Source organism: Callithrix jacchus, chromosome 3 (genome assembly GCF_049354715.1).
Source record: "Callithrix jacchus isolate 240 chromosome 3, calJac240_pri, whole genome shotgun sequence".
Taxonomy (NCBI): Eukaryota; Metazoa; Chordata; class Mammalia; order Primates; family Cebidae; genus Callithrix; species Callithrix jacchus.
In genome coordinates this window covers 178,975,555-178,999,466 of record NC_133504.1, presented here as the reverse complement: position 1 = coordinate 178,999,466, position 23,912 = coordinate 178,975,555, and the positions used below count along the sequence as shown (strand labels likewise).

The 23,912-nt window shown below is 43.3% G+C and overlaps 1 protein-coding gene across 9 annotated transcripts in view; it reads right to left on the bottom strand.

Moving 5' to 3' along the window:
- Positions 1-23,912, bottom strand: part of LOC103792108 (uncharacterized) — a 342,458-nt gene that overhangs the window by 232,490 nt on the left and 86,056 nt on the right. The gene's annotated exons all lie outside the window — the stretch shown is intronic.

The following is a 23,912-nucleotide window of genomic DNA, read 5'->3' as shown; positions in this document are numbered from 1 at the left end:
ATATATTTGTGATTACATATGAATAGCTATGATTATTTCATTTTATATATATATATATATATATATATATATATATGAATAACTATGTTTCTCTAATTCTTTTCTAATTCTATGTTTATCTGAGAACAGGCTGAGGCTTCAGATCCTTGCCTCGGCTCTCGCAGAGGTTTTCCCCCCACAGATATAAGAACATTGGCTTGGCAATCAGACTTTCCTTGGGTAAAATCCAGGCTCTGCCACTAACTATCCCCGAACAAGGCAAGTCACCTCTCTAATCCTCCATGTCCTCATCTGCAAAATTGGCATATGAATACCTCTGTAGTGTGTAGGATTATATCATCACTCTATCCATCGATAACGTTCATGTGAGAGTATTCAGCACGATGTCTAGTACATAACCTGCATATTCAATGTTTGTTCCCCAAAGTTCCTAAAATGGGAAATATTTCATCCTTATTTCCTCTACATCTCCCTCTTATTTTTCCCTATTATAGAAGCCTTGTGCGGTATGTGCAACTTAATAAGAAAAAACTGTTTGAGAAAAAGTTAAGACCCTATCAGAAATTTCAGAACTCTTTACCAAAAAGGGAATTGTTTCTCCTTCTCCTCCTTTTTCCCCTTCTCTAAGGGCTCATTAGCGTAGTTATGACTATTCACAGACCTCCTAAGGTAAATTGGAGTAGTGAGTAGCCTATGAGAGCAGGTTAATACAAAGGGTTAGGGACCTGGGTTCCAGAGCCAGAGCCTGGGCTTGACTCTTGATCCTGCAAGCAATTCGTTTTGTGATTCCTGATAAATTAACTTCTCTGTGCCCCAGTTACTTCATCTGTAAAACAGAGACATTAATAACATTTACCCCCTAAAGCTGTTAACTGTTGACATAAGTAAAAGCACTGATAATAGTGGCTGGCTCATAGAAAACTCTCACTGAATCTTATATATTTATTGCTGATCTAATTTTGCAGTTGAATTTGCAGGCACAGAGAGGTTATGATGTACCCAAGGTCACACAGCAGGAAATAAGAGCAGATCTTACATCATCTGCCTCAGCTCTCTCTTCCTTCCCCACCACACTGCAAGGGAAAGGAGAAAGTTGATTGTGAGGCCTGTAAGCAGAGACAGCCTTGAGAACCGACATGACTTAGGTGCAGCTTTAAGATTAGATTGCTTGTAAGTTCCTGGAGCAAGGAGCTCATCTTAATCCACTTGATATTCCTAGTACCCACACAGCATCTAGGACAGAGTAAACACCAAGGGCATATATTGGAGGAATGAATGAATAAAAAACATCAGTGAGAAAACTGGGACTGGGAATCATAATACTATTGGGAATTTTGGACTCTGACGAGTGAACCAGGTCCTGCCCATTAGTGGAGGTGTATGGAGGTGGGGAGGAGATGAGGGACATCTAGAATTCTAAGGGAAAGAAGGAACAAACAGATTCACCCTTAGAAAATGCAGCTCAGGTATAATCTATTGGAAGGGAGGGGGAAGACTGTCTTTGATTTTGGAGATCAAGTCTATGGAGGAGTGTGTTCTGGAAGTGGGGCAGTATATTCTTGAACTTACTGCTTCCTACAAGACCTCACCCCTGACTAATTCTCCTCTCCATACCCCACTTCTGCCCAAGCTCCGAAGGAAATGCCTTGGTGGAAAATAAGCAGAAATGGTTGGTCAGGAGTAGCAATTGCCAGAGTTCCCCTAGTGAGGAGAGGTCTTTTCATGGAGGTAACTAAGTTCTCTTCTCATGCCAAGCTGTATCATATTTGTGACTCACAAGGCATATTCCTGTCTGCATTCTCACTGGAGCCCCTCAAGACAGCTACTAGATAGGAAAAGTAGAGTCTATTAGCCCCGTCTCACAGGTGTGAACACTGAGGGAGTTAGGGTCAGGAACAGGCCCTGACACAAGAATCAAATTCATACCCTGGCCTCCCCATCCAACTCATTTAGGTTCACAGAGCAAGGGAAAGCTGCCCCAGGTCACTGAGGGAGTTAGGGTCAGGAACAGGCCCGGACACAAGAATCAAATTCATACCCTGCCTCCCCATCCAACTCATTTAGGTTCTAGATTGCACACATGGCAAATTCCATGCCCAGGGTTCACAGGATGCCTCCCCCAGCTTCATACCTCCAACTATATCCCCACCCACACCATCCAGGTGTGAGGGTCAGAGATGGATGCTGGGTGTCTGTCTCCCAGGGTTGGAAGGAGTCTTGTTTGAGCCACCAATGTGGTAGCCTTTTATAAACTTTTGTCAGTCTGGGTATTACAAGTGGTCAGGAGGATAGGTTCTGGCAGCTGCCTGCATTCAATCTACAGTCGGTCCCATACTGATGGTATGGCCTTGGGCAAGCTACTTAACCTCTCCAGGCATGTTTCCTCACCTTTATTATGGATATAATCACAGCAGATTTTTACTTTAAAGATTTCTCTAAGCAGTTCAAACTTTCCATGATAGATTGGGATGCCCCATCCAGTGATGAGTCCCCATCACTAGAAGTTCCCCAGGAGGCTGGTGAGTGCAAGCATCTGGATTTAGGGAGAACACTGTAAGGCTGAAGTGAACACTGAGTAGACACAGAGAAGCAATGACTTACCCAAGGTCACATAGCAAGAAGAGCAGATCTTACATCGCCTGCCTCAGCTCTAACTCTCTTCCTTCACCACGCTGCAAAGAAAAGGAGACGGGCTCACTGGTTCCCAATCTCCCAACTACCTTAGAATTGCCCAAGGGATATTTAGAAAAATGCAGTTCCATTGGCTCCAATCCTGAGTATTCTGATTGCAAACATTTCAGATGGAGCTCAGAAACCTGGGTTATTCTTAGGAGTACCGAGGTGTATTAGTTTGCGAGTGCTGTTTTAACAAAGTATCACAAACAAGGTGATTTAAACAACAGAAACATGTTGTCTTCCAGTTCTGGAACTTAGAAGTGGGAGACCAAAGTGTAGGGAGGGTTGGTTCCTTCTGAAGGCCATAAGGGAAAATCTGTTCCACGCCTCCCTCCTAGCACCTGGTGGTTCCCATCCATCTTTAGCTTTCCTTGTCTTGAAGATGCATTACCCTGATCTCTGCCTTCATCTTGACATTAGATCCTCCCTGTGTTCATGTCTGTCTCTGTGTCTCAGTTTCCCCTCTTCATATGAACACAGTCAGGTTGGATTTGGGTTCATCCATTCTAATGGCCTCATCTTAACTTGATCATTTGTAAAGACCCTATTTCCAAATAAGGTCACATTCACAGGTGCTGGGGATTAGTACTTCAACATCATAAAGAACACAATTCAACCCATAACTTCAGCTGGGGTTAAGAATCAGTGCTGTGGACCAGAGCTTTTTCAAAGGCAATGTACACAGGAACCTCCAGAAGATCCTATAAACCAGCAGGTTCTGACTCGGTTTCTCTGTGGGCCCTGAATCTGCTTTTTGGACAAGAGATGCTGTTGGTGCAGGTCCAGGGACCACACTTTGAGTAACGAGATCCTGTTCAAGACAAGAGTCTTACAAAACCCAGAAATGATTGCCAAGCAAATAGAAGCTCCTTGCCTCATTTCTCTGAAAAGGATTGACTTTGTTTTATTCTTTTGAATCTCCACCTGCAAGTAGAACTCAGATTCTTCACTCCTGTCCCGGAAGAAGGTGCCCAGGAGGGGCACTCATCCTAAGGTGGAAAGAAAGGATTGCGCTCCCAAGCTTTGAAAAAAAGTTTCCCTCCTCCTTATCCTCCCTACCGAAGCTTTGACCTGTTTAATCTTGTCTATTCAGTCATTTTCTTATTCCCGTCGTTTTGTACTGTCCTCCCCCTGCCCCACCCTAGGCCCATCCCCAACGCCACCATCTGTTAGCCCAGCCCAGCCTGAGCCTGGGTGGGTGCAGCTGGCTCCCAGGAAATGACCGCCGCCAGGTCACCTGCGCCAGTCAAGTCACAGACCAGAATCTCGCATCCCAGCAAGACCAGCCCAAGCCGCGAAGCAGCCCAGCCTCGCCTCGGAGCCAATCCCCAGCCGCCGGCGGAGAAGGCGCGCCCCGCCCCCGCACGCGCCGCCCGGGGCCGGGGTAATCGCTTCCACAATGGAGCGCGCAAAGCCGGGCACAAAGACGACAGCTGCGCGGCAGGGCCTGCGAGACCGCAGCAGAGGGGCAGCCGCCCGCGCCTCGCAGCCTCCTTAATTTATTTATAGATGCGCTCGCTCTTTATGTGGCCTAGTTAAGGACGCCTTTCCATAAATACGTAGAAACGGATGTTATTCTAGAGCCCACCAATAATAGACACAGCTGTAGAGGTTGGTGCTGAATTAACAACCCCACCTTGCTGTCATCTTCCCCCACCCCTCCCGCCAATGGAAAGTAAAATTAAAAGTGCATGTGTTTGGCTTTGACTTAGGTATATGCAAGAGAGTAATCCTATTTAACAAAGACATGTTTCTTTGAAAACAAAGGAAGAATGTCTTAGCAAACAGTATTTTGGAACAAGGCTATACCTTTGCTAATCAAAGCCTGCTTGTATTGGGCCCGGGGCTCTCACCCTTAACTAGGAGCGTCTGTTTAACCCAAACACGATCCTCTTCTTCCCCATGCCACACGTGGTTCATTGCTCCACAAAATACGATTTGCCAAACACTATTCCGGCTCTTTCTGATCCACCCACTTGTTTGGGGCGTTGGCCCCATCACCGCTCTTTGGAGTCTAGGGCCCCAGAAAGAATCAAATCATTACAGAGCTGTGAAAGCGTCTCCAGCCTATATCCCTTTATTATTTCTCCCAGTTTCTTCTACAGACCCTTAATTCTATTATCCGGTTGTAATTTGGTTCTGTGTCTCTCCAACATTCTTTCCTTTATTCTGCTCCCTTTCTTTTTAATCGATTGACTCATCTGTAATTGGATTTTCTCTGGCTCTTACCACCTATGAAAAGTAGCTATGTGCGTGTGTATGTGAGTGAGTGTGCTTTCTAACTAGGTCACACTCTCCAACGCCTCGCAATATTTAATCTTGCTCCAAGTTTCTAAGTATGAATTCGATTCCCTGATTCCTTGTGAGGCATGGCGGGGTTGAAGAAAGAATACAAGCTTTGGAAGCAGTTTGGTTTGTTTGTTGTGTTTAAGGCTGACATTTATTGAGCTCATACTATGTGCCAGGCATTCTTCCAAGCACTGTACAAGCATTAATAATCTTTACCACCTCCTCTTAGGGCAGATACTCTTATTACTCCATTTTACAGAAAGCAAGGAGACAAATGGGCTTAGAAACTTGCCAAGGTCAGAGCTCTTGATAACGATGCAATTTTCCTAAGTTCTATTCGTTTCATAGCTGGGTAACCTTGGGCACAGCTTATTATTTCTGCCTTCATTTCCACATCTGCAAAATGACTAAGTGTTGGTTTCTCTCATAGGGCATTTGTTAGAATGTACTGAGGGTACAGTGCCTGGTTGTCAGTGGGGATTAAACACACAGTCAACCCCAGTGCTGGGACAATGCAAGGGAGTACAGTAATCCCTGAGCTATGTATTAGAGCAAAGACTAAATAAGGGAACCCTGGGAGCAAGAGTACAGAAATACAGCACTGCTCTCAGACGCTTATAAAGCCACTACAGTCTTTGCTTTGGAGGAATGCAAACAGGAACCAAACAGATCACTTTTGAGAATCACTAGAAAGATTCTGCTGCTGACAAGCAATGTGATTTTTGATACTCACTTCCTCTCTGCAGCCCCTGGGTTTCCCAAATGTAAAAAGATAGCAGGGAGACGGCTGATCACTGAGATCTCTTCTGTAACTATCTCTGGGGAGAGGGTTGGTGCTCTCACCTCAAGGCTGGATCAACCCTGCCATAGCAAGTAAGTGCTTACACACTTCTCAGCTTCATGTCATAAAATTATTTAGCTGGCACCACAAATGGATAAAGTAGATACTCTTATCTTCATTGTACAGATGGGGAAACTGAGCCATAGAGTCGCCCAATAACTTGCCTAAGGTGGGGCATGGTAAGTGGTAGTACCGAGACTCAAATGATGCTGTCTCCACTAAGGCTCAGCCCGGCCTGTTTCTGGTATGATTCTCAGGTGAAGACAGAGGTGAGGTGGGGCAGACAGCAGGGCAGTGAGTCAGGCACTGGGAAGGGATAAATGACTAAGGGACAATAGACGTGCCAGGCTGACACCATGAGGAGCTTGTTACATCATTTACTTTTTGTAAACTTATCCATTTTTTAAACAATCTAATAGATTTTGCAAGGCTGTGGAATGAAATAATGCATACGAAATACTTAGCACAACATCTGGGTCTCATAGTCTCATAATCCTCCAATTCAAGCAAAATATTATAATAATAATTATTATTGGAATGAATGTTTAAGTAGAGTCTGTGTGGAAAGGTATACAGGGATTTTAAATGTAATTACCAGATTTTTTATATCAGATTAATATATATTTTTTAAGTCATACTGTCAAAATCAGTCCTAAAAATTATAAACAGAATTGGTTCCACCTCATACCCCTCTCTCTACCAGGTCCTTATGTTGTTCGGAGAGACAGAAAACACAATTTTGACTGTCTCTCAAGGGGTGGAGTGAGGAATTAACCTCTACTGTGAAACTACAGAGTAGTATAATTTCGTAACTTCAAACATCTGGCAAACTCCACAGGTCGTATTTGCAAAAGCAATTTTGCAATGACCACTTTTGTTATCGCTTAAGTCTTTTTGAGTATTTTCCTTGGGTAATCTCCAATGTTTAACATTCTGCAGATTTAGAGATTTAATTCTCAATTTTCCCAAAGCCACATGATCCCAAATGTAACACTCCTTTTCACATTTAAACAGTATATGTGTATTAACCTTGACAGCTCAAAAATATAGTGTAATTGGACCATAGTTGTACAGACTGATCATTATAGTATTGTTTGAAATAATAAAGAGCTGTAAGCAACTTACATATTCGACTATGAAGAGTTGAGTCAATAGCTCATGGCATCGTAACAGTACTCTAGTTAACATTACTAGGGGTTGGTGGGAGCAGAGAATAGGGAGTTACCTCAAATGAATAGGAAATGTTCTGAAATTCTGTAACAGAATTACACAACCCTGTGAAAGACTAAAAACTACTAAATGGTACACTTCAAAGGGGTGAATTTTAGGGTATGTGAATTATCTCAATTGAAAAAAAAAGTGAGGAAGAAAGACTGGTACGCTTCTGCCCATTAAGAGCCTGTAAGCCATTACACAAAAGAAACTTTAAATGATGTTATAGAAATGTACCTACTGACAGGGAATAAGATTGAATACATTAGGGGAGGTGGGGGCATATCCTGAGTGAGAAAATAGGACTCATTTTGATAAAAAAGTAGTATCTGTGCCCAGAAGGATATTACTGAATATAAACCAAAGTGTTAACTGGTTATTTCTGAAACTATAGATGGTTTTTATTTTCTTTTTCCATCTCTAGGGATATATATATATTCATAGCTGGATATATAAGTTGCTTACTGCTATTTATATATAAATATGTTTTATTTATCTATTATATATATAATGTATCTATTTTATTAAAGGAGGAGAGGAAAGGAGAAAACAATTCTAAGAAGATACGATGCTATATGACAGGAGAAGTTAGACCTTCAATGAAACAGAAGTGGACAAGCCTCAACAGTGTTTCCAGTGCACTCCACAATGCATGCTCTGTTCCAGAACATCCATCATCTGTGGCCAGGGGAACAAACACACAAGGCTTCAATGTTTACTCATAGACTGCCCTATCTCTTTCACTTTTGTTTAGAAAATGAAGGGGCAGTTCTCCTGATAAAAGTTACAAACAAAGCCAGCTGACAATCTCTTTTTTTTTTTTTTGAGACAGAGTCTTGCTTTGTTGCCCAGGCTTGAGTGCAGTGGTGAGATCTCAGCTCACTGCAACCTCCGCCTCCCGGGTTCAAGTGATTCTTCTGCCTCAGCCTCCAGAGTAGCTGGGACTACAGGCACGCGCCACCCCGCCCAGCTAATTTTTTTTATTTTTAGTAGAGGCAGGGTTTCACCATGTTGGTCAAGCTGGTCTTGAACTCCTAACCTCAAGCAATCTACCTACCTCAGCCTCCCAAAGTGCTGGGATTACAGGTGTGAGTCAGCACACCCAGCCACCTGTCAATCTCTTTTTGATAAACATAACTGAGTTTCACCTATTATCAAAGACACCTTCTAAGACCTGTTAATAGCGATTTTTTTGGTTGCTTATTTCCATATCATTAATATCATATTGAAAACCGTACCTATCAAGAAAGAAAGGAGAAAAAAAATGATATTTTCAGAGTACCTGCTATAGATCAGGCACGTTTCAGGCAGTGCTGATGGCCATGTTTACTTGGCCCGGAAGTAAACATGCCCGGAAGTTGAGCACTGGGACTGCTATTGTCAGAGACACAGAGAGGCTACTACGCCAGTCTGAGCTCACCTGGCTGGTGACAGCAGAGCCAGGGTCTGAATGCCAGTGTGTCTGACTCCCTGGAATCAAGTTCTAATCCTTGACAGCATGCCCCCCACCACCCTTACTCCCACAGGGTCCTCGTACTCAACTAATTAGCAAAGCACCATAGATTTCTGGAACAGCTTCTATGAAATAAAATTGATCAGAGCTGCCACACAACTCAGTGAATTGCCAGTGCTCAATCCCGACCTTCCTCATTGTGGATGAAGCCCCCAGCACGCACATACTCCATGTGCTAGAAAACATAACATTAGAGGGAGAAGGAGGGAGGGGAAAGGAGGAACGAGGAGGGGAGGTAGCAAGCCTCCCTCCTACGGGTCCTCCATCCATCCAGGGCTTCCCCTGGCCCCAGCCCCCTCCCCGCCAGCTCTGCAGTTGGTCCCATTATCCCTTCCACCCCAGCTAATTATAGTCACTGATTACCTAACAGCAAGCCCTACTATCACCTGCTTTGGCCTGACGGATTATGCCATCTGGGCCACGTGGCTAGGGTCCGAGAGCCATGAGAGGTCACAGAGAGGGGCAAATGGCTCTGAATGGGAAGAAGTGTGTTTACAGCCCTGACAGCTGACTGGGCCATTAAAGGGGCTTTAGCTGTGTGTTCCCAGCTGAAACCCCTCTCCAGGGGCCTAGCCACCTAGCGCTATTAGCTGATTTGATGTGGCTGCATATCACACCAGTTCCAAATGTGGACATGCTATGGGACTGCACCCTCTCCTAAAAAGGACAAGAAAAAGGACTCAGAAAGCTGTGGGCTCGCAGTTGTTTGAGATCCTTGTTGAGCCGACACCAAAATACACCCTCTGAGGAAATGGCCAGCATTTTGAGAAAGCAGTGTCCAACTACATTTTTCACTTCCTGTTTTTATCATACATTACCTTAAATATTTGTATGAAATACACTTTATGAAATTGAACTTTGTGTGGTGACTTCTACATTATTAACAACTTTTGTGTCCTTACCAGCAGTGTGTCTGTCTCTAACTTTAATATGCCTGTGTGTGACCTGTCGATCTTACTAAAATGCAGATTCTAAATCTGTCTGTGTGGGGAAAGACGGGGAGGTAGAACACAGGTATTGTATTTCTAAGGAGCTCCTAGAGGAAGCAGAGGCTACTGGTCCACAGACCATACTTTGAGTAGCCAGGACCTAATTAGCTATGAATAAAATTAAATTAGTGAATTAACATGATCTAGAAAACCTATAGATTAGTATTTCTCAAACCATGTACTTCAGAATGCTAGTTATCCAAGAAAGCTGCCTGTGTTCCAACAGGTCAAGTAAGTTTGGGAAGCCCTAGGTACTCTGGGTCTCTCTGGGAATTCACAATATACATGAATAACATGTCAGAGCTAAGAAAACCCGAAGTGATCTGTTCCACTTTGTTGTGAACAGTTTGCAGTGTACTAAAGGTTTTGTGCCCTATGCCCTAAATGTCTGTTGCAATTCTTGCTGAATATTTTATACTATCCTGATTGCTTAACCTGTCCATTAATTTCTCCATTTTGAAAATGCCTTCTCAGCCAAAGTTACTCACATGAAGCACACACATGCACGCGCGACACACACACACACACACACACACACAAGAAACGATTTGAGACTTCAGGGCAATGCCCAAATGAGGTACTGTCATAAAATGCAGGCATTTTGGCAGTTAGTTTCCTGAGAGCTTCTAAGTACAAATAGTAAAGCTTGCCCAGCTTTTCCTACTCCCAGTTTAAGGAGGAAGCAGAAATAAAGGAGTGAAAAACAGGGGAAAGCTCCAGTGGCGGGATCAGGAGGATTGAATACATAGCAGGTCTGGAGGCCTAATGGCAGAGGACAGCAGTCAATGGAAAATTGAGAGTCAAGACTGATTTGCTTAGAATATAACTTTTAAACATTGCCAAACATTTCTAAAAGTATTTTTACATGACCTCGTAACATGCACACCATGTAATACCAAATTTTTTTTAAAAAACGACCAAGTAGAAGGCACAATGCGATCATAGCTTGTGTGCGTCTGTGTATACAAGTGTGTCTGTGTGTGTGTGTCTGCAATTAACCACACACACAACTTTGAAGGAGTAAAGTGTAATCATTAAATTATTAGTGTTGGACTCAGACAACATTAGGTTCACATCACAGATGTTCCAAGTTTCTTAACGTTAATTTGTATTTTCTTTGAGATGGGGCTGACAATTCCCACCTCTCAGGCTTATGTGGGAATTAAATGAGAGGTCTGGCAAGCACTCAGCACATTGGCTGGCTCAAATTAAACACTCACCAAATGGAAGGTATGATTGTAACTAATATTGAAAAGGCTGCAAGAAAATGCACAAAGTGTTAACAGTGGGTGATCTCTGAGTGATGAAATGATTTTTTTATTTGTATATTTCTGTATTATCCAAAATTACTCGAAGAAAAATATAATATTTGAAGTCAAAAACCTTATTAAGTAAAATGTGAATTGTAAATTTTGGGGTTGGTGAGATGTGGATCATTTTTATTTCTCCTTTATAGTTTTTAATATTTTTCAAATTGTCCACTATTCACTAGCTTTAGCAGTTTTTGAATATGAAAGCCAGGCCTATATATTTTTCAGATATTTTGGAGAAATACAGAAAAACTCTGAAAAAAACTTAAAAAATCAGGAAAAAAAATTTTTTTCCTTTTTATTTATTTTTTTGTTTAAATTTATAAAGTACAGACTCCTAAATGAATAGTCTTCCTGAATTGTACAGTGTACATTGTGGAGTCACATTCAGTGGTCCCAAAATAGTCTCCCAATGCCCACTTCCCATCCCTCTCCCCAGAAAAAGTCACTGATAAATTGGATATAAATTCTTCCAGTATATATCTAAGACACACATGTGCATGTATGTATATATTCCTATGATTAGGTAGAAATATCTGCATTAAAAAAATGCAAGAAAGATTTTAGAGGGCCCCTAACTGTAATGAATATAGAGATAATCTGTCCCTCAACTTGGCTCTGGGAGGGAGAACATCATCTTCATATTCTCCAAGGGAGAATTGTGCAGTCAGTAAGCACCTACTCTGTTCTAGTGTGTATGCAGTTTACTAAACAAAGGTGAAAAAGACACTAGCTCTCTGCTCTCAACAAGCTCCCAGTCTATCAGGGAAATGCACATATTTTAAATGTTTGCAGTGCTATGTGACAAATACAATAATAGAAGCTGATAATAGGTACAGGGGCAGTTAAAAAAAAAAAAAGAGTGAATCCCTCCTTCTCTAGGAATTCAGGAGGACTTCTTGGAGAAGGACTTATCTGACTTGAGTCTAAAAAATTATACATTCCAGTTCCTATCAGACCCATGATACTTGAAGTTTTCCCACATGCATCATGTCTACTCACCTCTCGGTTTTTGGGCTGGAACATGTCCTCACACTTCTCCTCTTGGCTAAACCCTATTCATTCTTCCAAACCTAACCAGAAGTCACCTTTTGGAAGCTTTTCATCACTACCCAGACTATAGGAGGTACCCCTGCTTTCTGTGCGTGCGTATTTGTCATATCTTACCTTAAACTGCTTAGTTATATGTCTGTCTCCCTATAGGACTGGAAGTCAGTATTTTGCCCTATTCATCTTTGTGTGATGGGGCAGGACTGAACACCTGGAGACAACCGAACATCACACCTGGTACACAGTTAGTGCCAAATAAATGTTGCCTGAAAAAATACAGTGCTAGAGTAGCACAACATTAGACCCATAATACCTATGGCCACATCTGGCATAAAAAGTGTGTTTGTGCTAATCAGAAAACTCCTTTTCGGAGCCGATCAATTTGAAAAACTATTCCTTCTAGGAGCACATAGTTCTTAAGGTATGCAGATGAGCAAACAGACAGTACCTTTTGTTTATGGAAAGAAGTTGTCATTTATTCTGGCTGTTCCTCCCCGGCTAAAGAAGCCCTAGTAAGCAACAGCAGAGGCTGACGTCCAGCCTCGGGGCATTCATCTGAGCGTCAGTTGTAGCCCTGATGACAGGGTGATGAACAAGATGTGTTTCCTCCCCACAAAGAGCTTAAAATCTGTTCGATTCAGCAGTCAAGTAAACCCACATAATGAGTGGGTGCTTTTAAAATGCAGAGTGAATGAATAAATGTTAAATAAATGAATCAATTTTCTCAAACTGATTTTGACTGCATACAGTTAAGTCCTACTCTGCTTTGTGCTCTTGCTAAGGTCCCCTTTGACTGAATCCTAATTCCTTTTCTTCCTGGCAGAAGCTTCTGGAGGCCTCTGGCTCATCTTCAACAGGTTGAGTTTGCATAGGACTCAGATTAGCACCGAGGGGGCCCTATCAGTGCTTTTATGTAAACTGACTCACCTCTGCTTTGGCTAGGGTGCTAGGATGCTCCTCAGAATGCTGTTTTCTCTCCTCCTTGTTTCTAAGCGAGTCTTTAATACACATATACACACAAGGTTTTACACTGCAGAAGCAATGAGTAGTGATAGTCCCACTGGGTGTGTCACCCAGAGGGAGAGGAGGAGCAAGACCTGACCCCAGTTACTCACAGCTCTTGGTACATGGTGAGCACTCCCAAGCCTGGAAGAGTATTTCTAAGCCAAAACTCCAATCTGATTGGTGGATACAATGAGCAGATCACCTGGCATGACAGATGTGGCAATCACCCACGATGCTTCAATGAGTTGCCTAAGGCTATCCCACCAGGAGTGAAGCCCATCTGGGGCTCCTGAACTCTCACTGAGGGCACTTTAAGTGCCACACACAGGCAAATGGCCACCAGGGGGTGTCTCTAAAATGCCTCTGAGGTCCTCAGACATCAATAACAGCAGGATCAGCAGTGTCATTAAAGAGCGAATTATAGCCCAAAGTGCTTTTAAATGCCGGCGGGACCAGTCCTTTGCTTTGCATTGCACAGCCTCCACTTCTGTCTCGTGTCAGAATTCTTGCAAAAGCATCCGTACTGGGCGGTCCAGACTTGCCTATTCTCCCTGCTTACTTTCAATCCACTCTTACTTTTTTCCACCCAGCCAACACTGGAATTAGACCACCTCTCTGCTAAAAGATAGTCATCATCTCTCAGACTGTCCCTCAGAAGCAGCGCCCACTTCTCAGCATGGCATTGGGATTACTCTTTTACAGTGACTTCTCTTTTTTGGGGTAAAGTCACATCTTCTCAGCTAGGTGAAATCTCCTGAGGCAAGAAAACCATATCTTCTTCAATGTAATGTGGTAGAGAAAAGTCAGTCATAGGCCTGTTTATAACTTTTAGCTGCCTTTAACTATCTGGCCTGAACAGTTTCTTTACTAAATCTCAGTTTTCTCAGCTGTAAAAGGGGAATAACAATAATGACTATGATATAGGGCTGTGTGAGGTTTACTAATGATGCAGACAGAGTCATTATAAATAGAATCATAGCATATACTTCCTATGTAGAGCATAGCAAGTGCTCTATAATATTAGTTACTACTATTATGTGAGAAGGTAGGATGTATTTAGGGAAAAACAGTAGTTTGCTGGTGGCTAGAACTTCAGCTGAGGGGAGAATAGACAGAGATCAGGCTGGAGAGCTAAGCCAGGTCAAGATGACAAAAGGCCCCCTGAGCCATGCTGAGGAGTTGGGACTGATCATGAGGACAAGAGTGGGCATCAGAATATATTAAGCAGGGGAAGGTCTAATCTGATTTTTATCTTAAAGCCTCCCTTGGCTGCTAGGACAAAGCACCATCAGAAAAACCAGTTAGGAGGCTGTTGCAGTCATCCTGGTGAGGGCTGATGAGGGTTTGAAAGGGTGACCCTAGGTGATTTATTTCATGCCTTCTATCTGCAAATAGTTGTTAGATGTGCCAAAGTGAATGAGACCTTGTCCCCATCCTTGGGGAGCTCATGGTCCATTGACACAGATGAAGAAACTAAGCATTGTATAATAGAGTGGAGAACAATGGAAAAGAAATGAGTACCACTTGGAAGCAAAGAGACAGAAATACTGTCTACCTCTAATGGGGAGGAGGCTCCAAGAAGGCTTCGAGGAGCAGACAATCTATGAGGGCTCCCTCTTTCCTGAAGGATCCTCTCTGCTATTTTAAAGATAACCCAGAAAGAATAACTGGATATTCTAATACGGTCCATTGTCTCCAGGACAAAAATTCTCAGCATGTATAATGGACCCAAAGACAGGATAGGGAGAAGGCTTCTCAAAGATAAGATACTATGAGTTGGCTGGGTACAGTGGCTCATGCTTATAAACCCAGCACTTTAGGAGGCTGACGTGGGCTGATCACAAGGTCAGGAGTTCGAAACCAGCCTGACCAACATGGTGAAACCCTGTCTGTATTAAAAATACAAAAATTAGCTGGGCGTGGTGGCGTGAACCTGTAATCCCAGCTATTCAAGAGGTTGAGGCAGGAGAATTGCTTGAACCTGGGGGGCGGAGACTGCAGTGAGCCGAGATTAGGCCCCCATACTCTTGCCTGGGCAACAGAGCAAGACTACATCTCAGGAAAAAAAAAAAAAAAAGATACTATGAGTTTCTGAAAATCTCTAAATTCCATTTTTGTGACAATGCTTTAAACCTTTAATCTCCCCCTTTGTGCTATAATGTCTGTGTTTTGTATTTTATCTTTCTTTTTTTTAAACATGGTCTTGCTTTGTTGCCCAGGCTAGAATGCAGTGGCACAATCATGGCTCAGTACAAGCCTCAACCTCCCCAAGGCTCAGGTGATCCTCCCACCTCAGCCTCCCAAGTAGCTGGGCCTACAGGCATGCACCATCACACCTGGCTAATTTTTTGTATAGACAGGGTTTCTCGAACTTGCTCAGCTTGTTCTGCAATTCCTGGGCTCAAGTAATCTGCCTGCCTTGGCATCCTAAAGTGCTGGGATAACAGACATGAGCCACCGTGCCTGTGTTTTGTATTTTAGAAGGGAATTCCTTGGATAAAGATAATAGCTTGCTCTTCTGTTTTATTTATCTATCTGTCTAACTATCATTTTTTAAATTTCCCTGAGAAATTCTTTTAGTAGAAACAGGCATTCTGAAATCAACTGGAATTTAATGTTCCATTAACATTTCAGAAATGCCAGCAAGAAGCTTGAATAGATAATTACTTACAAGGGAAGCACAATGGGTGTGTTCGCCTTTCATATTTCCACCAGAAAGACTACGTTTCAAAGTGGGATGTGTCACCAAAAATTATTTGGACTATATTGGTCTCCACAATTATAGATTAACATTTACATTTGGACAAATGGTTTCCAACTGAGTTGCCTATTAAGTGATCGAGTACAGGAGCAGTGGTAAAATGAAACCTAGTTTGCAAGCCTCAGACAAGAAGGTGGTGATGAGTTGCAGAAGGTGAGAAGTGCCATAACTCCTGGCACTTCTCACCTTCAGCTGTGCCAGAAGGAGATGAGTGGCCAGGAACTGAACCCAGGATGCCCACAATGCTAATAAAAGCCCACTCTTTTATAGAATTTTTCAAAGCACTTTCCCATGTACCATCATGTTTGATCTCACCACCACCCTGAGAAAGACATGCAGGTGCTCTTGTTGTCCTCATTTTACAGCTTGTAAAAACTGAAGCTGTGATTCTGATGACTCAAGAAGGACGCACAATGAGAGCAGAAAGGGACCACAGTTCAGACCAGCTCTTCTGACCCTCAGTCCTGTGATCTGACCACCATACTGCATGGCCTCCCAAAAACCTTTGAACAGTCACAGCTCAAAGTAAGGGCTCTGGTAATGAAAGCATATATGAATGTAGCTGGAACACTAATGGGTATAAAATGATCACACAGAAATGACCTGACCTCCTGCTGCCAGGGAGTGGCCATGGGGATGTTGCTGGTGAGACCCCATAGGGCAGTGGTTTTCAGTGGGGGACTCCAACTAGCAGAACCTCAGGCCTAGGGGACCCAGGGAAAGAAACCACACAGAGGAAGTCCTTACAACAGAGAGACTGGAAGCAGAACCACTAGGAGAGGTGAATTGCTGACATATCAGTAGAGAAATACTGTTCTTCAAAGCTGAAGACATCACGCTACCTGACCTCAAACTATATTGCAGGGCTGCAGTAACCATAACAGCATGGTACTGGTACCACAACAGACACATAGAGCAATGAAACGGAATAAAGAGCCCAGAAATAAAATCACACAGCTACAACCATCTCATCTTCAACAAACCTGACAAATTCCTTATTTAATAAATGGTGCAGGGATAACTGGACCCCTTCCTTACACCATATACAAAAGTCAACTCAAGATGAATTAAAGACTTAAATGCAAAACTCAAAGCCTAGGCAATACCCTAGAAGACAACCTAGGCAATATGATTCAGCACATTGGCACAGGCAGAGATTTTATGACAAAGATGCCAAAAGCTATTGCAACAAAAGCAAAAAAATGACAAATGGAATTTAATTAAACTAAAGAGCTTCTGCACAACAAAAGAAACTATCAACAGAGTAAACAAACAACCTATAGAGAAAATATTTTCAAACTATGCAGGTGATGAAGGTCTAATATACATCTACAAGGAAATTAAATTTATAAGAAAAAAAACCTAACCCTGTTAAAAAGTGGGCAAAGGACATGAAAAGACACTTATCAAAAGAAAATATACATGTGACCAACACTCACATGAAAGAAAGCTCAACATCACTGATCATTAGAGCAACAAATCAAAACCACAATGAGATATCATCACATACAAGTCAGAACGGCTATGACTAAAAAGTCGAAAAATAACAGAGGCTGTCAAGGTTGTGGAGAAAAAGGAATGCTTGTACACAGGTTGTGGGAGTGTAAATTAGTTCAGCCATTGTGGAAGACAATGTGGCAATTCCTCAAGGACCTAAAAACAGAACTACCATTGACCCAGCAATCCCATTACTGGGTGTGAACCCAAAAAACATAAATTGTTCTATTAAAAAGACATACGCACTTGTGTGTTTACTGCAGTGCTATTCACAATACAAAGACATAAAATCAACCTAAATGCCCATCAATGATAGTCTGCATAAAGAAAATGTGGTACATATACACCATGGAGTACTATGCAGCCACAAAAAGGAATGAGATCATGTCTTTGCAGGAACATGGATGGAGCTGGAGGCCATTATTCTTAGCAAAGCAACACAGGAGCAGAAAACTAAATACTGCATGCTTTCATTTATAAGTGGGAGCTAAATGATGAGAACACATAGACACATGGAGGGGAACAATGCACATGGGGCCTACTTGAGGGAAGAAGGTAGGAGAGGGAGAATCAGCCTAGAGTGGATACTAGGCTTAATACCTGAGTAACAAAATAATCTGCATGACAAATCCCCATGACACATGTTTACTTATGTAACAAACCTGCTCATCCTGTGCATATACCCCTTAAAAGTTAAAAAAGAGAGAGGACAGTATTTCTCCATTTTTTGAAGAGATGTGTAAGGCCAAATTAGGACTCTTCTTGTTAACATTACAGGATGCAAAGCAAGAAGCTCAGACCAGAGGCACAAGGGCAGTGTGAGACACACAGACCAAAACCAAGTATTTTCTGATCATCCTATTTCATCATATTGATGAAGGGGCCCACTGGTCTATGAGGGAGGCAAACTGGAAACTATCAGACCCCACCAACACCTGAACTTTCAAAGACTTCCTCAATTGGCCTTAGGATATAATGTAAATTTCATAGGAGGATTCACCTGCTTACCTTCTCAGCCTCCTCTCTCATCATGCTCCACACCCTACATGTGTATCCACAAACACCCCACACATGACCTATCAAAAACATGCACTGCATCACTTCCTTTACTGTAGCTTACTCTCTTGTTTCTAGGTCTTGGCCTAGGCTCTTCTTTGTCCCAGCTTCATTTCCTCCCTCCTATCCCAATTGCCTAACTCCTACCTATTCTCCAAGTATCGGCCTACAGGCCACTTCCTGTAGGAAGTGTCTCTCCAGCACCTCCACCCTTGCAGGCTAAGTTTGCCTGCCATGCTCTCCCATGTCAGTCTGCACTTCCTCAGACCTCGCTATAATTGCTTGATTCTTATTCCGTCCTCACCACCTGGCAATTACTTGGTAGAAACAGGGACTGCTAGCATACTCACTACGGTAACCTCAAACTGGGCACTGTAGCATTTGTTGAGTGATGGAATAGATTAATTCTTTAATTAATTTAGCTCGTGGTAAAATATAATAAGCAAAAAGCATTTCTCCTCTATAGGTGGTTAGTTCAGTTGGGCTTAGCTCAACAAAGATCCGGTTGGGCAAGCCTCCATGCCATGTTACATAAAAACCTAAGTAGACTATTAGAGTCAAGATTCTGCTGCAAAAGTGAGCAAGAGTCCTATTTACAGAATTCTGTCTTAAGAAGGCTTATTTCTGTCTGGGTGTGATCCAAGTTACTGAGGGCTTTAAATAATTGGGAAAGACATTATCTTTGGAAGGTAAAATCTAACCCCTGTACCTTGGTTCTTGCCAAATATCTCCCACAACCCACATTAAGTAGATTACTCTGTCCTTAATCACATGCTAAATGCCTGCATCTGTGGCTGGCATCAGCTGAGTGTGAGGCAGCTGCAATCCTCACGTATATCTCCTGCTATTACAGCAGGAAATAAATTGGGTAAAGAACTCCAAGTAGTGGGTGAAGAAACAAGACAATACAGGTTAAGATCTTCATTCATTTATTCAACATTGGTTAGCAATTATACTCCAGGTACTGAAAAGAGAGAAATAAGACATTCCCTTTCTTTGAAGCGCTCACTAGGAAAAAAAAAAGTGCTTAGAGAATGAAAAATTCCTTGTGCTTGTTTAGGCTTCACTTCTGAAACTTTAATGTGAATTTTAAGTCACTTGGGTGTCACATTGAAATGAGGTTCTGATTCAGTAGGTCTGGGGTGGGGTCTGAGAGTCTGCATCTCTAACAGGCTCCCAGGTGACACTGATGCTGCTGGTCTGGGACCACACTTTGAGCAGAAAGCATCACAATATAGTATAGAGAGAGGCAGAGACAGAGACAGTAATTTTATCTTCATTGACCTCATTTCCTTCTCACACGAATGCTGAGAATGAATACAGGAGGTTCTTTACGACCCTTTCATAGATTAAAAACAAACAGACAAACACTGACTCTGGGAGAATACACTTTTCCCAAGGGTATCACAAGTGCTGAGGCTTGGATTCATTTATTCATCAGCAGTACCCCAAATCCCCAACTTAGCCCTCTATGCTGCCCCCTAACCTTAGTGGCTGACCACAGCCATGGCTCTTCAGACTCTGGATGCAGGCTTGGCATCTGCTGACTGTGGCCTCCCAAGCCTCACACTGACCACATTGACAGCCATAACCCCTTTCTCCGTGTTTGGCCTCTGCTGACATTCACGAGTTTGGCGGCTACCGGGACAATGGACTGAGGACCACAGAGATTGGGATAAGAATGAAGTTTAAAGAACACAGGAGCACTTATCACCTCTAGGACTCAGCCAGGTCTCTGAGCACCTGACATCCCCTCCACACTGCACTGTGTCCCTGAACAAGTTACCTGCAGACCACAAGCCACTGTTCCAAGGGGAATGGGAGAGACCTGCACTTGGTGAGCACCTGCAACGTGTAGGAGTTTGCACAAGTGACTTCCTTGAGTCATCTCATGCAAGAGGTGGAACATGGGTTACAATCTTCACTTGTACGTGTATTTATTCATTCAACACTAGTTAAGGATCAGCTATGCTCTAGGCATTGAATAGAGATAAATATAAGATACACTCCTTCTCTTTAAGGGATGCTTGAAGAGTGGGTGACAGGCTAAAAATCACCCAGCTAAGAAGTGTTGTGGCAGGATCAGGAAACCATCATCTCCCTAGCCTAAACCTATCATTTTTTTCCAACACCAATGAACCCGTTGGACCAGCAGCCTTCATTATCTGAAAAGTCTGTTAATAATACAGAGATTATGATTCAGTAGCTTTTGCAAGAGGCCCTATAGTTGGCATTCTTAGCAATGTCACACCAAGAAATTCTGATCCTAGCAAACTTCAGATCATACATAGAGGGTGCAGGAGCATTGACCATGTTAGGCCACCCTGAGATCCTGCTTAGTGCAGAGAGAGCACACATCCTCCTACCTCGCGGAGACTGAGTCGACTGGAAAGAAGAGTGCAGTTATTGCATCCAGCCAGATTTGGAAGCAATATAACAAATGTTACGTCTGAAGACAGGAATGCAGCCCTGCTAGAATGCTGCAGGGCTGGCAGAGTGTGTGGGTCGGGCAGCCCGACAGTCCCACCCTTACGCTCACATCACATCATGTTATTAAGACCTGTGTTCCTCCGTACTGGTATCCCGCCATGTGATTATTGCACTGTGGCTCTCAGTCCCACAATCCTAAGGGATGAGCCACCTGGGTCCTTATGTAGGCAGATGCCCTCAGTAATCACGCTCCTCAAGTAATTGCACAGTCTGGAGTTAACCCCAGACCCAACAGGAAATCACCCAGAGCAACCCATTAGGAAGGAGAATGGGAGCATAATGGACCCATCTGGACAGAGGAGCTGAGCCCAGATGAGGTAGGGACAACTGAGATGGTAGAAAGAGTACTGAGATGAGAGTCCTGGGTTCCAGACCTAATCACTGACTGCAGAAGCCTCAGGAAGTCATGTCTCCTTTCTGGGCCATTGAGTCCTCATGAGTAAGATCCTTTCTGGCTCTGATTTTCTGAGTCCTTGATATTATTACAGGGTGAAGACACTTGCTCAGCTTGAAATGAGAAGCCTGAGATCCACTCCCGGTTCTTTTCTCATTGCACCCTTCACTCTTGGAAAACTGGTCCACTCCTTTCCCCAGAAGGCATCTGACTCGCTCCCATCCTGATTTCCTTCTCCCTCCCTTCATATCTATAGGGCTACTGGGGTATCTCATAGAATCAAGAAAATTTGATTCAGAAAGGGAAAGAAAATGGGCATATTCCAAAAGCAAGAGTTTGCAGCCCCTATTTCTAGTATGCTACCATTAGCTGCTGCCAGCACCACCACCTTTATATCGTTCTGATTTAATTATTAAACTCTAGGAGACAGAGAATTTTATTGCCCAGGTGGGATTGGATGCCTAGTCCTGACTCAACCAGGTATGGCCAGGTGGACAGGGTTGCTGCAAGGAAATATGGCCAGTTACAGTCCACTGCATGTTAGAGGCAGTCTACAGAAAAGGGAGCTGCCATACTAGGGCTGAAAGCAATAATAATTCCAGGGGGACTCTAGCCTTTCCTGTCCTTCCACCTCTTCCTCTACCACTGACGCTCTGTCCTTTCCTAGGCCCACATGGGCTCCTGCAGGATACAAAACTCAGTGCTCATGACAGCACTGAGCCCTTTGACCCTGACCCTCCACAAAGCACATGCTAGCAGCTTCTTCCTAGAGGTATGTTATTCACTCTGTTCCCAGAGGTCAGCCTTCACTCAGAGCTCATGGATTCTGGAGCTGGGTAGAACACTGACTATGATCTGTCACAGCAGAATAGTCAGCTGACTGCCCTCTTCCAGGAATCCTGCCAGTAAATCTTTATGGGGCATTTATTATACTGTAAAGGTCTGTGCTCAGTGCTGTGGACAAAGACAAGCTCAGAAGTACATAGACTCTCTTCCCAAGAAGTCCATACAGGAGAGAGAATAGAAAACAGATAACAATGTAACTAAACAGTTCCCAAAAACTTTCAGGAGCCAAGCACAGAAAGCAGTGGGCGAACTTTAGGAAAGGAGAGAGGTCAGTAAAGCATTTCCAGGGAAGGTGGCATGGTAAATTGCTCTTAGACGAAGAGTAGAGGTCAGCCAAAAGAAAGGATGGAAGACAATTTCAGGCAGAAGGAACAGCCCGGGAAAAGGCTCAGAGGCATTCTGTAATACAGCAAAGGAAGAGCTCGTCTATGTGAGGTGAACAGAACACGTGAGGCACACAGTCCAGTGAAGTTAAGACTGGAGGGCTGGGCAGGGGTTACACCATGTTATACAGAGCAGATCCTGCTGAACCTGCTGAGCAGTGTGGAGGAGGGGACGGGAGTGGGAGACAAGGGTGATTACAGTCATCCAGATGAGGGATGATAGAGATAAGCTACAAGGTAGAATTTAAGCTAAGACCTAGAAGACAAGAAGGAGTCAGCCATAGGGAAACGAGATAAAAGAATATTCTAGGCAGAGAAACAAAAAAACTTGTGAAGTCCCCAAGGAGGGAAGACACATGAAGCAATAAAAAGTCAGGGGGTGGCTGAAGGAAGGAAGAGCAGCGAGGTCGGTGAGGGAGGCAAACCCTGAGGTCCACCCTGGCCGTGTTTGAATTTTCTTCACAGAAAAGCCTTTGGAGCATTCTAAACAGCCAGTTTCCATGATCTTACTAGCATTCCTTTCTAAAGATTCTCTTATTGTGTGGCCAGTGGGATGACAGGAAGCGATAATGCAAGTAGGAAGAACAGACAGGAGTTTATCGACATATTCCAGGCAAGAATGATCAGGATGGCCAAGGGGGTAGCGTGACTTGGGCAGATTAGAAAGTTTTGCAGATAGAATTAGCAGAAATAGTTCATGGATTAGAGAAGTGGTGATAAGAGAGAAATCCTGACTTGTTTGCAAGTGCAACTGAATATACAATAGTGCATGTACCAAGACGGGGAAGACAGGCAGATGAGCAAGGTCTGATTCTGGGGGTGGTTAGAGGAAATATGAAAATCAAGGGCTCTCTTTAGAATGTGTTCCGTTTGAGACACATTTTAGATCTCTCTCTCTCTTTTTTTTTTTTTTTTTTTTTTTGAGACAGAGTTTCGCTCTTGTTACCAAGGCTGGAGTGCAATGGCGCGATCTCGGCTCACCGCAACCTCCGCCTCCTGGGTTCAAGCAATTCTCCTGCCTCAGCCTCCTGAGTAGCTGGGACTACAGGCACGCGCCACCATGCCCAGCTAATTTTTTGTATTTTTAGTAGAGATGGGGTTTCACCATGTTGACCAGGATGGTCTCGATCTCTTGACATCGTGATCCACCCACATCGGCCTCCCAAAGTGCTGGGATTACAGGCTTGAGCCACCGCGCCCGGCCTGCATTTTAGATCTCTAACAGAAGATGTCACCTAGCAGATGGTTACATAGTTTTCACTCTATGGCTAGAGACAAAAAGTTGTATTTGGCCATTTCTCAGCTCTCATTTTACCTGCCCTATCTGCTACATCAGATACAGTTGTTAACTTTTTCCTTCTTGAAATATCTTTCTACCCCACAACCCCCACCATCCAGCCCCACCGAAATCCCCCTGCTTTTGCTTTATCTGAAACCACATTCTCTCACAGGCTGGTAATAATCTCACAGACTAGTCCAACTCAATTTTCTCTTCTTCTCTGTCTTAAAATGTTGGTGAGCCACAGTTATGATCCCAAACCTCCTTTGTTCTGTCTCACTTTCTGTCTAGATACCTCCAGTACCACCAGTCCCATATCTT